Raw genomic sequence first — 16,740 nt, 5'->3', positions numbered from 1 at the left:
AATTTCGCTCTTGTATATCTTTATCTTCCTTCTAGAATAGTACAAACATCCTGTTCAAATTTAAACAATTTGCATAGATATCGTCGAGGTTTATTTCTTGTAATCACCTCCCGTGTGGTTCAGCAAATTATAGTAAATAAAGGCATTTAGCAAGTTTGATTATGTAGTACTCAAAAGGCACCACCTTCTAAAAGTTATGGTTCTATTATAGGTAATTTGAAAGTAATTTCATTGAGTGGGAATGTCTATGAACAAAATCTTCCATGCCACCGATTGTACGATTCCAAACTCGATGGGGTAGTTGGTCAAAGTATAGATGTCTTTATACATTTTACCTTCTATTAATATACTAGGAATTCATTTCCAAACAAGATATAGTTATGTGTCTCTTCTTTCAGCTTTTATTTTTTAGTGATTTTTGTTTTAATCTTTTCTTTCTCTATTATGGTTTGCCAGTTCCTCTTGGTATGAACAAAATATTGGATTCCAATCTAATCAATGAAAAATTTTAATTTCCACAAAGTTAAATGTACATCATTTTATTTGTATAGTGAAGGAGTTTTTTTGGCCACTAGTATAGATTGTCATTTGAAAATGCAATTGATGAATTAAAAGTACTGTTTCTCCACCCATCAAAATATGTAAAAGGAAAAATGTAATGGTGGAGTGGAGCATTACTAATTAGTTGAAATTCTTGATTTAGTGCAGTATTCACACTTTAAAAACCAGTTGGAAGAAAAGTTGTTGGAAAGCTGCCTTAATTAAGGCCTCTTTGGGGTCTGCATTAATTGAATAAGCCTCAAGAGGTGTGTTTATTCCCAAATCCACTACAGATATGGCCAATGTAGTTCTCACAAGCTGATTGCTTGGGGTTAAGTTAGCCTTTTCAATTAGGCCACTTGTATTGCGAGCATGAGTGTATTGGAAAGTTGCCTTAATTGAAGTCACTACTGATTCACCATAATTGCTGCCTCTTTGTCTGCCTTCATTGTACCCTATAGCACCTTCATTATGAGGGAGTGTGTTTAGTTTTACATCGACTAGAGATATGACCAATGTAGTCCTTATAAAGTTTGGATAGTCCTCACTTTACAAGCTAGTTTTGTTGTGTTCGGTAAAACCTTAACCGCAAATTCTAACATGGTATCAAAGTCTATCAATCCTAGATATATTATTACCCATACTGCCATGCTCCAAGCCCATAGCCATAGGTGTGATGGGCGTGTTGGAAAGTCACCTTAATTGTAGTCACCCCTAGCCCACCTTAATTGCGGTCTAATTGGGACATCAACTAGATATATGACTTAGGAGATTATAAAGTTTGGACAATCTTCAGATTATAAGCTAATTTTGTGTGGGGTTGTGTTAGGCTCTATGCTCAAATTTTGAGAGGTTTTCTTTTGAACTTAATGGCTTTAATGTTGATGACCGTTTTTGAATGTTATGGTACTTTCTTGCTATTTGTATGGTCTTCGTAGCCTTGTGAACTTTGAAGTAAACATTTCCATTCCTAGACTTTCACATATAAATTTGCCTCTATTATTGTCAGATGGAGCTCCATCAGCCTTAGTTGGTTTAATTGGTTAGAAGCAGTACAAACGTTGTGCCAGTGATATATATTACTTTAGTCAGGTTAAAGTTATTTCTCATTGATGTATTCACTTGGTAACCGCTGAATTTTTTTCTGTTTGTTAGTTTTTGTTGTCTGCTCACACAATTTACTTTTCTTCTAAGCTAACATTTGTATTATCTTATTTCATTGAAGTCTTCTATATGTGTGAAGCAACTTGCTTATGCAATACTTGAACTTCTACTTATATCCATCTTCCCTGAGTTGCGGAATGTTGTCATTAGTGTTCATGAGAATATGCATGTTCACCAACCTGTATAGAGTTCCTTAACAGCCACTTGGAGTGGCCACCTTATGTTCAAGGTCAGTTCATCATGAGATTGGGAAGACAATTTGTTTTGTTGTATTGTGACATTGTTTATCATTAAGCTGACTAGTAGTGATTTTATAAGCAAGAACAATAGTCATAATTGATGGGCTTTTCCTGCTCCACTTGGGAGCTAAGGAAGTTTTTTTGTAAACAAAGATTGTGTACAAAAGCATTCAGTTTTGTGGACTCATTATGCTTTCTCAGTGCATTTCCATTCCGCGGGGATTAAGTATCGTGGAAGACTCATGAAATGTATTAGTGAAAAATCAGATCACTCCATGTTATATTTTTTCAATCTTTCATCTTGTTCTTCTCTTTGTTGTTAAGAAGGCTTCCTGGTATGGAAAGTTAAATCCTCTGTTGGATCTTCCCTGTAGGTACCTGATGTAAATATATTTCTATCTATTTAATGATGTTTTGTGTGTTCTCTGTGCTATCTACTTTTCATTCCAGTATGTCTTTACCTTGATCACGTAGATGCATGCTTTGTTAGAGTCATTCAATAGTGGAAACTGGTCTGACTCTAAAGTCCTTGATAGTGCAGGGCTGAGTTGTAACATCCCATTTTTTGTAAACCAATTTAAAAAGAATTTTTAATTTTTAAATAAATAGAGTTTTAGAAAAATGATCAGGTTTTTATAAATAAATAAATAATGAGAAATAATAATTTGAAGGGAAAAAAAGGGGGACATTTGATAGGGAATAAAATATAGTTCTTTTTTTTATAAAATATTAAAAACAAATAAATTGAGTAATAATAAGTTGTGTGTATCCTAGGTATAAATAGCGATGTTAGGTCAGTTTTCAGACGGACGATGCCTCTTTTATCCCTCATTTTCGTTTTTCCCCTTCTCCTCTCAAAAACTCTTTCTTTTTCCCGCAGCCCACCAAACCTGTCTCAGAAAAACGATGATCTCAAACTCATTCACCGTTGGATCATCGTGAAATTTGAGCACCGCGTTCGCAACCCAATTCTGAGCATTCTCACCGTTGGGAATTTTGATATCAGGTTTGAGCTGAGGTAAATACCTTTCGCATCGTAGCCTTTTCCTTTCCCACGAAAACCCAAAACGGTTTCAGTAAAACTACAATCCCGGTTTCGTTAACCGTTGGATTTTCATGAAATTTTGATATGTGGTTTGAGATTCAGTTCCACACATCTTCACCGTTGGGATACGGGAGATGATATTCAAGGAGAGATAAAAAGGAATCTCACCAAGACAGTACAAGTGGAGGCTTCAATCCCTTCTCTGTCTCTCTGACGTTTGAGAACACTACCGGAGTAGTTAGAGGAAAAAAAACTGGAGGAATCTCAGGGAACCGCTAGAGATTCTTTTATCACTGTCTGAAGACACGTGAGCCCGCTTAGAGATAAGGGATGGGTTATTCACAATTGGGAATTAGTGAGAACATGTGTAGGGATCCTTAGAGATATCAATTGGAATGGGTTTTGGGGTGTTTTTGCAATTTTCATTTTATCCTTATAACTATTACAGTGAATTATATATGATTGATGAATCAGTTGATGTCCCAATGAGAAATTGCGGTGAAATTGATGTGTTCTTGTGTTGAGTGTGAACCCCTTAAAAAAATTAAGCTCTTTTTATTAACGTAAATTATATTTTAAATAATATTATTCAATGACTTATTTTATTCAAATTATTATCTTGTTCTAATATTTCTACGACGATGATCAACATGTTATGTGTATATAATTATTGTAATACTAGAATAATAAATTAAAGAAAATTGTAAGGTTAATGCCTAGTGATCATTTCTTTTGATGTAATATTAAATTAATTGTTATAGAAATTCTTTGATTAAAAACAATGTAGTTTAATTTACTATATACATATACATATATATATATATATATATATATGTATGTATATATATATATATATGTTTTGTATCATGCAAATATTATCATTGTGTGATGTTTATGAGTTATAAGGTGTAATGAGTTATTATAGTGGTATTATAATATTATTGTGAAAATTGAGTAGTACAAAGTTGAATGTGTCAATTTGCGAGATACATGTAAAAATGAGATGGTTGATGTGATATTATGAGATGTTAAATTGTGGGCATGATATTTGATTGTGAATAAGTGTATGTGTTTGACACTTGATGTGACAATCATTATATTGTGAGCTATGAATTATACAATAACCCGACCAGTGTTATCTTGAGAAAAACGTTGATGCACAGTGTTTAAGAGAAGGTGTAGGTTTCCTATTCAGGAACCAGAATTAAATTGTAGTGCAATGTGTTAAACCTGTTTGAAACACGAGTGTGAGGTCGTGGGTATTGTATAATTCATGAGCAGTGCTTATAAATGAAATATGTGATGAATTGTGGAATAATATGTTGCCTTGAGATTATAATATTGTTATTGAGATTGAGTAAAAGTGTAAAGTAGAACAGGTGTTGAATTGTGAGATAGGTGAAAACATGTGATGGTGGATTGTGACATTATGAGATGTGAAATTGTGAATGAGTTTTGGTTATGAATAAGTGTGTGATTAACTCTTGATGTGACATTATTTGTGTTGTAAGTTGTGAATTGTACAATAACCCGACCAGTGTTATCTTGAGAAAAGTGTAAATGCGCAGTGTTTAAGAGAAAGTGTAGGTTTCCTATTCAGGAACCAGTGTTAAATTGTAGCGCAATATGTTGTACGTGTTTAAAACACGAGTGTGAGATCGGGGGCATTGTATAATTCACAAGCAGTGTTTGTGTGTTAAAATGCTTTTAGGGCTTGGACCTGAATCAGGAAGGATAGGCCCTGACGGACTCTTCGGAGTGTAGGCCTTATGGGTCACCGGGTTTGAGTGCTCCTTTAAGCCTATGCTGATCCCATATGGTTGGAGCATTCTCACAAAACATCGTGACCCTGACTGGTCTCCCTATGATCTTACTTAGTGAGAGTGACCTGACAAACACATTGTGTGGCGTGTCTTGTTATGTACTCCTAAGCGTCCCAGTGTGGTTTTTCACTGACATGGTACCACATTGCATATAGGCTTGAGTCTTAGCATAACTGTCTCATGCGCTTGCTAATTGTTTATTATGAAATTGATGTGTTATTATGTCTTGATCAGAGCGTGTGATTCTTGTGTAATGTGATTGATGATTGAAAAGTGTGATTGATGGATGAAAAGTGAACCTTGAATGACAAAGTGGTGGAATTACGTGAATTACGCGTAAGTAAGTTTTATTTGGTTTATATGATATGTATATCTAGTTGTCTTGTTTCTCTATTAGTTAGGAATGTGATAACTCACTCCCCGTATGTTGTTTGTGTTTGGATCCTGTGATGATCTTGAACTTTGTGTTCGAGGTAGCAGATGACTAGGTGAATTGCTTTAAGGAACCTTGTGCTGAAGGACGTCGAGACACAACGCTCTGATAGGATGTGGCATTAGGGTATAGGGTTTTATATTAATTGTATGAAATATTAGACGGTCTTGTTTGAACCGAGATGACTTTATTATTTATTTGGACAAGTTTGAACATGATGTAGAAGAAAGTGAATGTGAGCCTTTTATCCCTTTGAAAGGCTTGTATTTAAAAATGTAAAAAAAAATACTTTTAATCAATATTTGAATTTTTAATCCTTTGTTAGTATATATGTGAGGGGTAGAGGGTGTCACATTTGTTGTCGTGCTTTCACGAGGAATCGGTGTGCAATAAGTTAGTTGAGTATGTGTGTCTTAATGCGGTCCTGGTTGAGTTTAGTCTTACAAGAGGAATCTGCGGACGATGCTTGATCAGGATTAGACTAAACTATCATGAGGAATCGGGATTTAGTATCTCAGGAGACACCATAAGAACACATGAGCATTGTTAGATAGAGAATATCTTTTTAGCATCAGGCACATATTAGGAAGACCAACGTGTTCTCTACTTGTTTTTACACATCATTTCTCTCGCGTGATTTTCTTTCTTTTTGCACAAATAGTTTATACACTTGTTCATATTCACACTTACTTTTACACACTAGACGCCTATTTGCTAAAATAGCTTACCAAATAACACAAGTTCCCCAAGTGTTCAATACTCGGTTCTTACCGTTTTATACTACTTGTGCGATCCGATGCACTTGTCGGAAGCCAAACAAGTTCTTGGCGCCATTGCCGGGGAATTTCTTTTTATTTGGGAAGTTAGCTTGTTTTTAAGTGTCTATTCTTTATTTTTTATTCTTTGATTGTTTTTATGAATATTCGTTCATAAATTCTATTTGTCTTCTCTTGTTTAACTGGATAACCGTTGTTCTATTAGTCTTGTATATGCATAGATCTCCCACAGGCAATTTAGTTCCTCTGGACTTAGAAATGGAAGCTACGTTGCGAAGGAACAGGGTCGAGAGGAGAAGGAAACTTCTGCAAGACAAAATAGTTGCATCCATTCTTGAGGAGGAGACTCATTTCTCCGACTTATTATCACCTGATTCACCATCATCAAGGGAATCTGCCACTCAATTACCTGAAGCCATTACCATGGCAGAAGAGCATGACTAGAGGATTACCCTTGAGGATTATTCAAGTAGTTCAGTACCACATTTTTTTACCAGCATTGCACGTCCTGAAGTGCAGTGCAAGTTAACAACATCAACTATCCACATTCCTTAATTCATTTAATATAGGGGAACTTATTTCAAGAATTACCTAATGAAGACCCATATGCACACTTGGCAATGTTCATTGAAATATGTAACACTGTTAAGATTTCCGATGTACCAGACGACGCTATTAGGCTCAGCCTTTTCTCATTCTCATTGGCAGGAGAAGCCAAGAGGTGGCTCCACTCATTCAAGGGCAACAGTCTGAAAACCTGGGAAGAAATTGTTGAAAAGTTCCTAAAGAAATACTTCCCAGAGTCCAAGATTGCAGAAGGGAAAGCTGCAATCTCTTCATTTCATTAGTTTCCTGATGAATCTCTGAGTGAAGCATTGGAGAGATTCAAAGGCTTGTTAAGAAAAACTCCCACTCATGGGTTTTCCGAGCCAATCTAATTGAATATGTTTATAGATGTGCTAAGACCACAAACCAAGCAACTGTTAGATGTTTCTACAGGGGGAAACATAAAACTGAAGATCCCGGAAGAAGCAACAGAGCTAATTGAGAACATGTCAGCTAGTGATCAAGTCATTCTATGAGACAGAACCCACCAACCCACAAAGAAAAGCTTGATAGAGCTATCATCACACGACGTGTTATTGGCACAGAACAAGTTGCTTTCTAAGCAACTGGAAATTTTAACAGAAACACTTGGTAAGCTGCCAACTAAGTTGTCTATTGGTCAACCTACACACTCTTCTGTTTTGCAGGTTATAGGTTGTACCATCTGTGGTGAGGCTCATTAAATAGGCCAATGTACTCCCACTGAAGAAAACACTCGAGAAATTCATTATATGGGAAATCAACAGCGACAAGGGTATACTCAAGGAGGATTTTCAGGCTTCCAGTAGGGTCCATATAATCAACAAGGACAGTGGAGGACTCACCCTGGCAATCAGTTCAACAAAGACTAGAGTGGGCCTTCAAACAGGCCAATCCAACAAGAACCTAACATATTCCAGAGAACTACTAAGTTGGAGGAGACCTTGACTCAGTTTAAGTAGGTAACAATGTCAAATCATAAAAGCACTTAGTCAGCACTGAAGAACCTTGAGGTCCAGGTGAGACAACTGGCCAAGCAGATAGCTAACAAGTCATCCAACAGTTTTGTGCCAAATACAGAACAGAATCCCAAGGAGTAAAAGGTTTGTGGAGGTTGAAGTTGAGGATGAGGATAGTGTTGTGCATGAGAAGAAAACTGCTGACAAGAAAAGCACTGATGGCAAGAAAAATGAGGTGAGAGGTGAAAGTAATCAAGAAAAAGAGGAACAAATAATGGTCAAGAATAAAGAATTGAAGGACCAAGAAAAAGAAAAAGAAATAGAAAATGAAAAAAATGAAAAAGAAGAAAAAAAAATAATAAGAATGCAAAGAAGAGTAGGAGTGAAAAAGTTGTGGATGAAAGCGTGGAAGTACCGTATCCTGTGGTATCTTCCATGAAAGAAAAAGATCGTCATCTGGCGAGATTTTTAGATATTTTCAGGAAACTGGAAATAACCATGCCCTTCGGAGAAGCTTTGTAGCAGATGCCACTCTACTCTAAACTTTTGAAAGATATGTTAACAAGGAAGCATAAATATATTCATCAGGAAAACATCATAGTGGAAGGAAATTGCAGTGCTGTGATCCAAAAAATCCATCCACCCAAGCATAAAGATCCTGGGAGTGTAACTATTCCTTGTTCAATTGGAGAAGTCAATGTGGGAAAAACTCTTATTGACCTGGGAGCCAGTATCAATTTGATTCCACTCTCCATGTGCAGAAGATTGGGAGAGTTGGAAATAATGCCCACTCGAATGACTTTACAATTAGCTGACCGCTCCATTACCAGGCCATATGAAGTAATTGAAGATGTTTTGGTCAGAGTAAAACATTTTATCTTCCCAACAGACTTTATGGTAATGGATATCTCTGAAGATACTGACATCCCTGTAATATTGGGAAGGCCATTCATGTTGACCGTAAGCTGCATAGTTGATATGGGGAAGAGGAAGCTGGAGCTAGGTTTTGAAGATCAGAAAATTGATTTTGATTTGTTTATTGAAGACAAGCCTACTCCAGAATACAATGTTTGCTTACAGGTAATGGAAGGAGGTCAAGAGGTTCTGAAAGTAGGAACCAAAACATAAGATCACCCAGTGAGGTAAAAGCGTCAATCTAATGATGTTAAAGAAGCGCTTCCTGGGAGGTAACCCAATTTTAAATTCTGTTATCTTTGTTTTTTTTATGCATTTAAATCATTTGGAACTTGCTATATAGTCTGTACATAGGAGTATATCAACCAATCTTTGGATGTTTAACATAAGGGTTTCAATTTCTTGGAAAAAGGACTGAAAAATAACTTAGAAAAATATTTTCTGAAAAAAAAAACAGTCCTTTCGCTAAGCGCAAGCCTCGCGCTAAACGCATCTCTGTTCATGCGCTAAACTGCGAGTCTCAAGCGCTTAGCGCCCAACCCTTGCATCTGAAGCTGATTTGGTCCGCTAAGCTAGCCAAGGTTGAGCTAAGCTAACTTCAATTTGATCTGAATTTAGCTAAGCTTCTGCTTGATCGCTAAGCAACAGCTTATCCGTGGCTAAGCGTGACCTATTGTCGCCAAGCGCAATTCCTTACGACCATAATTGAGGTCCATGAAGCTAAGCGCCAGTCATGGCAGCTAAGCGAGATTCATTGCAGCAATTGAGCACTAAGTGAGTCCCTCGCAGCTAAGCGCATGCTCCTCTGTACTTAAGATGCATCATTTTAGCTAAGCTAGTCAGAGCCTGGCTTAGCGAGAGTTGCAGCTTTTCTAATTTGCAGACCTTGCTAAGCGGATGTACCCTCGCGCTAAGCCTAGTTTTTGTTAAAAAAAACTGATTTTGAATTTGAAACGTCAGCTAAGCACACGGGTCCGCTAAGCGAGTCTTGTTGAGAAACCAAACGTCTCTCTTGCTCGCTTAGCGCAGCGGTCCATTAAGGGAAAGTATCGGAAAACTGCTTAAGTGAGTGTAACAGCAGTTACACTCACATTTGCCAGATTACAAAAACCTCGTATCTGCATTCTCTCTCTCCAAAAATTTGCACATTTTGCATCTGTGCTTTCTTTGTGCATTTTCAACTTTGAAGCATCAACCATACACCATCCAAGTAAGTTCCATGATTCTTTTTCTCTTTTTCTTGTCTTAACTTTAGGGTAGAAGACTTCAATTGTAGCTTTAGATTTTTAGGGTTTTTATGTTTTGTTAGATTTAGTTTAAGATTAGGGCTATATACGCTTGTATACTGAATTGAGTACGAGGCACACGTTGCATGTCTGATATGCCTTTTAGAGGCTTGAAAAGTGCAAGAAAACGAGTAGCGTTTTCTGCGTTTTCTGGAAAATGCGATGAACTCACTAAGCGAGCATGCTGCACTAAGCGAGTTCATCAATACTCATTGTATGTAAGCGTTTCTCTGAAGAACTCGCTAAGCGCGGTTACCGTGTTAAGCAAGTTCATCTTTTGAGGATGAACACTCATCCTCTTGCTAAACTACCTGTGGCTAAGCGAGGCTGAATCGCTAAGCCGAGGTAACTTAATCAATTTATTTTTGTTGATAGCCGTGCGCTAAGCCAAGCTTTCCTAGGCCAAGCGCGATTTGTTGCGGCATCCGCTGAGCTAAGTGAGTTTCGCTCGCTAAGCTACCAACACTTAGTGAAATTTTTGAAGAGTTGGTGCCACTAAGCGCAGTCTTTAAGGAGCTTAGCGCAAATCCTTGCGGCACATGTTCAGCTTAGCGGGCGCTTTCCTGCTAAGCCTATTCTGTAGAATCTAAAAATTCTGCAACTCCCACTAAGCGGCTCCACATGTCGCTAAGTGATGGTGTTTTTTTTTCAAAGGCCAGCTAAGCGGACCATGTCTCGCTAAGCAGCCAGTTTCTTTTTCAGTTTTATTTTTTCAATTTTTAAAATTTGAATAATTGTGTCTTGATTAATTTTCTGGTTCCTTTATATGCAGATGGCCTCGAAGAAACATAAGAATAGTGATTCTAGACCATAGGATCAGAATGATAACAGGAGATTTCAATCAGAGGAAGCCTGGAACAAATATATAGATAATATTTTAGACCGAAGGATCCTTTCGGAAAGGAATGTGGAACTTTATCATTATGAATTTGACGAGTTTAAAATAGAATTGGAGAGGCAAAACCTTCACAAATGTCTCGCCAACCTTCAGGAAGGAAGCATAGATGTGGCAGTGGTTAAGGAATTCTATGCCAATTTCTATAGTCCAGCAGATAAAGCTCCTAAATGTGCTAGAATAAGAGGCCATTTAATCAAGATAGATGCAGACAACTTAAATGAGTTCCTCCAGACTCCAGTGTTATTAAAGGAGGGGGAATCTTTACCCATTTATTCTAGATTTTGCAGACTAAGGTGTGATCCTAGAGAGATGGAGGCTAGTCTGTGCATTCCGGGCAAAGGCTTTATTCTAAACACGGAGGGCCAACCATGGAAGCTCCTCAGAAAAGATCTTACCACCCTAGCTCAAACATGGAGCATCTTCTCATACTCAAACCTAGCTCCTACCTCCCGCACTTCAGATTTGAACACAGACAGAGCTAGGTCGGTCTATGGCTTAATCACAAGGATGGACATGAACATTGGCGGTTTGATCTCTGGACAAATGACCATGATGGCTCAGCCTAACTCTTCTCGCTTAGGCTTCCCAGCTTTAATCACAACCTTGTGTAGATCGAGGGGAGTGGGATCTGATGCCCTTACCTCCTATGAAAACCAAAGGTTGGCCATTGACTTAGCTTATATCATAAGGAACTGTTGGAATGCGAATGACCAAACAGTTAATTTTCCAGAGGCAAGGAAGACCAAGCTCAGAGCATATCATGTTCCCTCTTCCTTTGCACTAATAGCTGGCATCCCTGCATCTTCTACTTCAGCCCCACTTCCAGCTTTAGTAGACTTATCTGCCTAGAGCTCTCAGACTTCAGATGCCAAATTTCAAAGCTTGTTTGAAGGACAGATTCTCATTATACAAAGCTTGCAGGAACTAGTTCAGCATAGGCCAATTATGAGTGTAGAGTAGTTCATTGAGAAGGTGGCCTGGCCTGGAGCCCGACCTTCTTTTGTGGGAGATAATGAAAGTTTTACAGCCCAGGCACCTTAACAGCATGAACCAGAACCATAAAATGATCACTCATCTAAGGCCACCATCCTAGAGCCATTTGATATAGGAGAAGAGGCAGAGGAGACATAGGTGAGACAGGTAGCTGCTACCACTCCTGAGTGATCCCTTGAGGCTACTTCAGAGCCTTTTGCACCAATGGTAAACCTACCCTCACCTCAGCCTGCAGCAAACCCCTCCACTCCTCTTCTACAGATGCTAGAGGACCCAACTACACCAGTCCTAGTTGTGGACACTTCTCCTCCCACTACTCCTGTGCTTCAGCTGACAGATGAGGAGGATGGCCAGACACACAGGACCAATCACATGAATTTTGATTCTTGATGATACTTTTTGCTTTTTGATTTATTATTATTATAATTTTGGTTTTCGTACAGTAATTCCTTTATGTCTACATATACTGCTAGTTTTATTTATGGGTAATTAGTTTGCTTATCCTGAAGCATTTTGAATAGTTTGACTTGTTTTTTATGACATGGCAGTGAAACACTTTTATCTTTTTGTGAAAAATGGATGTATGTTTTCATTTTGAATTGAGTGCATGATTGTCATGGAGTTTGTGTTTTCTTTCATAAGTTTGAGCAAATGTGTATGTTAGACAAATAAAGAACAAGAATGTGAACTTGCAATTAGAATTGTTAGTCAGTAGATAGATTGATTGAGAAAGAAAAGCTTGAACCAAAACCGGTGAGAGTGTGACCTTACTCTGTGAGTGAACGACTAGCTGTGAGTGATAATCTTTGCATAAATCTCTGAATTTTAGAATGAAATGTATAAATGAGGACATGATGAAGGCCATGATTGTACATGCACAAGCTCTTTTGACCAAACAACTTACCTTGAATGATAATTGCATCCTTTGCTCCCTTTTTGAGCTAAATGATATTGTAAAAAATTTGAACCCTGAACTTAAATAATTATCTCCTGATACCTTGTTTAGATTTTAGGAGAGCATATGTTTCAAGGCAAATTTACTCTAAATTTGGGGGAGGGAAGTCAATTAGAAAGAAAAGAAAAAGGTTAAGCATCAGCACTCACAACAAATAAGTTGTATGTTAAAAAAAAGAAAGAAAAGAAATAATTGTGTTGTTACAATAAGGTCAAAAGCAACTTGAGAGGAAAAGATAGTGAGAAAGCTACTTGTATAATACAAGACCATTGGGATAAGTCAAGGATTTGTGCTTTCTTAGAATCTAAGCCTTTGAATCCTAGAAAAACCAATGAATTTTGAAGCCAAGCCTCACTACAAACCTGAGAAAGTCCTTCTGATTCTGTTTATACATTTCTGACTTTATGGCATGAGATGAAATTCAAAGATTGGACCTCTTACTAGTTGTTATTAATGAATAGCTTAAACACTTGTGCTTGAGTGAAACAGTAGCCGTGAGACTGTGGTTTAAGCTACTTTCCTTGATATTTGTCTTATGCCTAACTTCATCTATCTGTTCAGGTTACATTTTATTCTTCTCTTTGGATAACTGCATACCTGTGAAAGACAAGTGATGAAGGAATTTTACTCCATTCTCTTATCATGCAATCAGTAACTTTGTAGCATACACCTTTGTACATAGTCACTGCATGTCATTGTCACTTGAGGACAAGTGAGTTGTTCTCTTTTTGCTTGAGGACAAGCAAAACTATAAATTTGGGGGAGTTGTTAGTCGGTGAAAACGACTAACTTTTGTGTATAAAACTTGTATAAATTGTATCAAACTCTCCCAATTTATGGTTATTTTTGTAATGTTATAAGTATTTTCTGTTAAGTATAGGTAATAAATACTTAGTATTTTCATTTTGTGTGTTTAATAATCATTTTCTCTCAATTCCAGGTTAATTAGGCAAGCTTTGGAAAAGACTATTTTCACCTTCTCGCAAAGCCAATTTGCTGGCTTAGCGAGCATCCGCTAAGCGCAACACTCCTGGGCTAAGCGCGAGGAAGAATCCAGAAGAAGATGAGTTGTACAGGTTCGCTAAGCACACCGCTTCATCTCTCTAAGCGCACCGCTTCAGTTCATCTGCTAAGCGATAAAGGTGCGCTAAGCCAAAAATCACTAATGTGCGCTAAGCAGTCCATACGTGTGCTAAGCGCATGAGCACGAACAAGGCCACCTATTTAAGCCTAAAATCAGATTTTGTAAAGGGAGTTTGGACTGAGATTCAGAGCTTTGCATGTCTAGGGTTTCTCGAGAGAGAAAGGTCCAAGTTCTAGAGAGTTTTGAGAGATTTTGTTGTGTGAAGATCTGCAGAGACCAGAGCTTGAAGCAGGATCCAGTTTAAGAGCTTGAGATGAGTTTGTGAGTGATTGAGAGATCCTAGAGGTGAAGGAGACATCCTCACCACTTGTATTTTTTCAATCTTTCATCTTGTTCTTCTCTTTGTTGTTAAGAAGGCTTCCTGGTATGGAAAGCTAAATCCTCTGTTGAATCTTCCCAGTAGGTACTTGATGTAAATATATTTTTATCTATTTAATGATATTTTGTGTGTTCTCTGTGCTATCTGCTTTTCATTCCAGTATGCCTTTACCTTGATCACATAGATGCATGCTTTGTTAGGGTCATTCAACAGTGGAAACTGGTCTGACTCTAAAGTCCTTGATAGTGCAGGGCTGAGTTGTCATGCTTTCACGAGGAATCAGGGTGCGATAAGTTAGTTGAGTATGTGTGTCTTAATGCAGTCCTGGTTGAGTTTAGTCTTACAAGAGGAATTTGCGGACGATGCTTGATCAGGATTAAGCTAAACTATCATGAGGAATCGGGGTTTAGTATCTCAAGAGACACCATAAGAACACATGAGCATTGTTAGATAGAGAATATCTTTTTAGCATTAGGCACCAATTAGGAAGACCAGCGTGTTCTCTACTTGTTTTTACACATCATTTCTCTCGCGTGATTTTCTTTCTTTTTGCACAGATAGTTTATACACTTGTTCATATTCACACTTACTTTTACACACTAGACGCCTATTTGCTGAAATAGCTTACCAAATAACACAAGTTCCCCGAGTGTTCGATACTCAGTTCTTACCATTTTATACTACTTGTGCGATCTGGTGCACTTGCCAGAAGCCAAACAATGGCCCACATACAGAGGCTAGGATTCCCATAGTGGAGCATGTGAACATTCATGATACAAGGGAGAAAGGTAAGGTGGTGGCCTCCTCAAGGAAACAAGACCTCAAGTCTTGGAAGAGAGCAACTAGAAATAGTAATGGGGGTGGTGATGGAAAGATGCTGATAAGTTGTAACGGGCAGAGATGAGGGCGTAATGCAGTTGAGGATATGTATATTGAAATGATAGAAGAGGACATAGAGAGAAAAATAACTAACACTGTATCAGTGGAGGCTGCTAGTGAGCCTCGCCGATCGCCATGAATTTGATAAGATTGAATTGTTGGGGGCTTGGGAACCCACTAGAAATGAGAGGTTTGTGCAAGCTCTTAATCCTTGAATATCTTAGGATAGTCTTCCTTGAGAGACTCAAAAATGTGCAGCAGAGTTAAACTATTTGAAGAATGTAGCAGGTTTGTTGAAACAATTTGTTGTGGACTACCAAGGTAATGGAAGATCTAGAGCTAGAAGAAACAAATATAAGAGACTTTACATATTTGAAAAATTATAGGCCCGAGATGATGAGTGTAAAGAGATTATTAGGCACTCATGGATCCCCAAAAAAGGTGTTCTCCAAAATATCTTGTGGGCATCTGATAAAATTTAGTAGTGAGGGATGCAAAATATGGAAGTCATATGAGAGACATTAAAAGGTTGAGAGGGAAGCTTAAGAACCTCAACGAATTCACTTAGGCAAAGGACAACTTAGCCCAATCACATGCTATTGAAGTATAGCTTAATGATCTTCTTAAGAAAAAGGAAACTTATTGGGCTCAAAGATCTAGACCTAGCTGCTATTAGAAGGGGACAAACACACAAAATTTTTCCATCCAAAAGGCGAATGAAAGAAGAAAGGTTAACAACATTCAGAAGCTGGTGGATGATGAAGGGGAGACTTTTGTTGAGGAAGATCAAATTTATGATGTTCTTACTAATTATATCTCAAACCTTTTTACTTCCTTAAACCCAATAGATATGGATGACATTACAAATCTGGTTTGTGATAAAGTTAAAGAGGAAGATAGGCTTGCCTTAGGGGGAGGATTTCAAAGCTTATGAAATCAAGTGATGTGTAACATCCCATTTTTCGTAAATAAATTAAAAAGGTTTTTTAGTTAAAAAATAGAGTTAGAGAAAATGGTGAGGTTTTTATAATTAAGTAAATAAGGAGAAATTGTATTAAAATAATGGTTTGAAGGAAAATTAAAAAAAAAATATTAAATTTATTTATTTGATAGGAAATAAAATAGAGTTCCTTTTTATAAAATAATAAAAATAAATAAATAGAGTAAATAATAGGTTGTGAGTACCCTATCTATAAATAGAGACATGTTAGGTCATTTCCAAGCACCAGGTATTTAAGCACCAAGTTCAAAACTCATTTTCGAGCATTCTCAGTGTTGGAAATTGCGAAAAAATGTCAGAGCTAAGAGAAATGTCATTCGCATCGTAGTTTTTTCTTTTCCCATAGAGACTCAAAACCTGTCTAGTAAAACTATGATCCCAGACTTGTTAACTATTGGATTGTCATCAAATTTAGACACCTAGTTTGTAATTCAATTCCACACACCTTCACCGTTGGGATTTACAAAATAATATTCATGGAGAGAGAAAAGTGAATCTCACAAAGATAGTACAAAATGAAGGCTTTAATCTCTTCTCCTTCTCTCTAACGCTTGGAAACCCTATCCGAGCAAATCAGAGGAAAAGCTTGAGGAATCTCAGGAAATTGATAGAGATGTCGCTATCACTGTCAGAATACACACGTGAGACCGCTTAGAGGTAAGCGATGAGTTTATCGCAATTGGGGTTAGAACGAACATGTGTAGGGATCCTTAGAGGATTAAATTGGGGTTTATTTTGGGATGTTTATTGAATTATAATTTTTCCTTTATGATTCTAAATACAATAT

At 37.4% G+C, this 16,740-nt stretch overlaps 1 pseudogene; it reads left to right on the top strand.

Annotated features, from left to right (window-relative positions):
• The window catches only part of LOC100802827 (uncharacterized), a 37,026-nt pseudogene extending 25,514 nt beyond the window's left edge, over positions 1-11,512 (top strand).
• Positions 11,513-16,740: the final 5,228 nt, after the last annotated feature.

This window comes from Glycine max, chromosome 7, assembly GCF_000004515.6.
Source record: "Glycine max cultivar Williams 82 chromosome 7, Glycine_max_v4.0, whole genome shotgun sequence".
Lineage (NCBI taxonomy): Eukaryota > Viridiplantae > Streptophyta > Magnoliopsida > Fabales > Fabaceae > Glycine > Glycine max.
The sequence above is the reverse complement of the archived record's forward strand: the minus strand, read 5'-3'. Positions and strand labels throughout refer to the sequence as shown.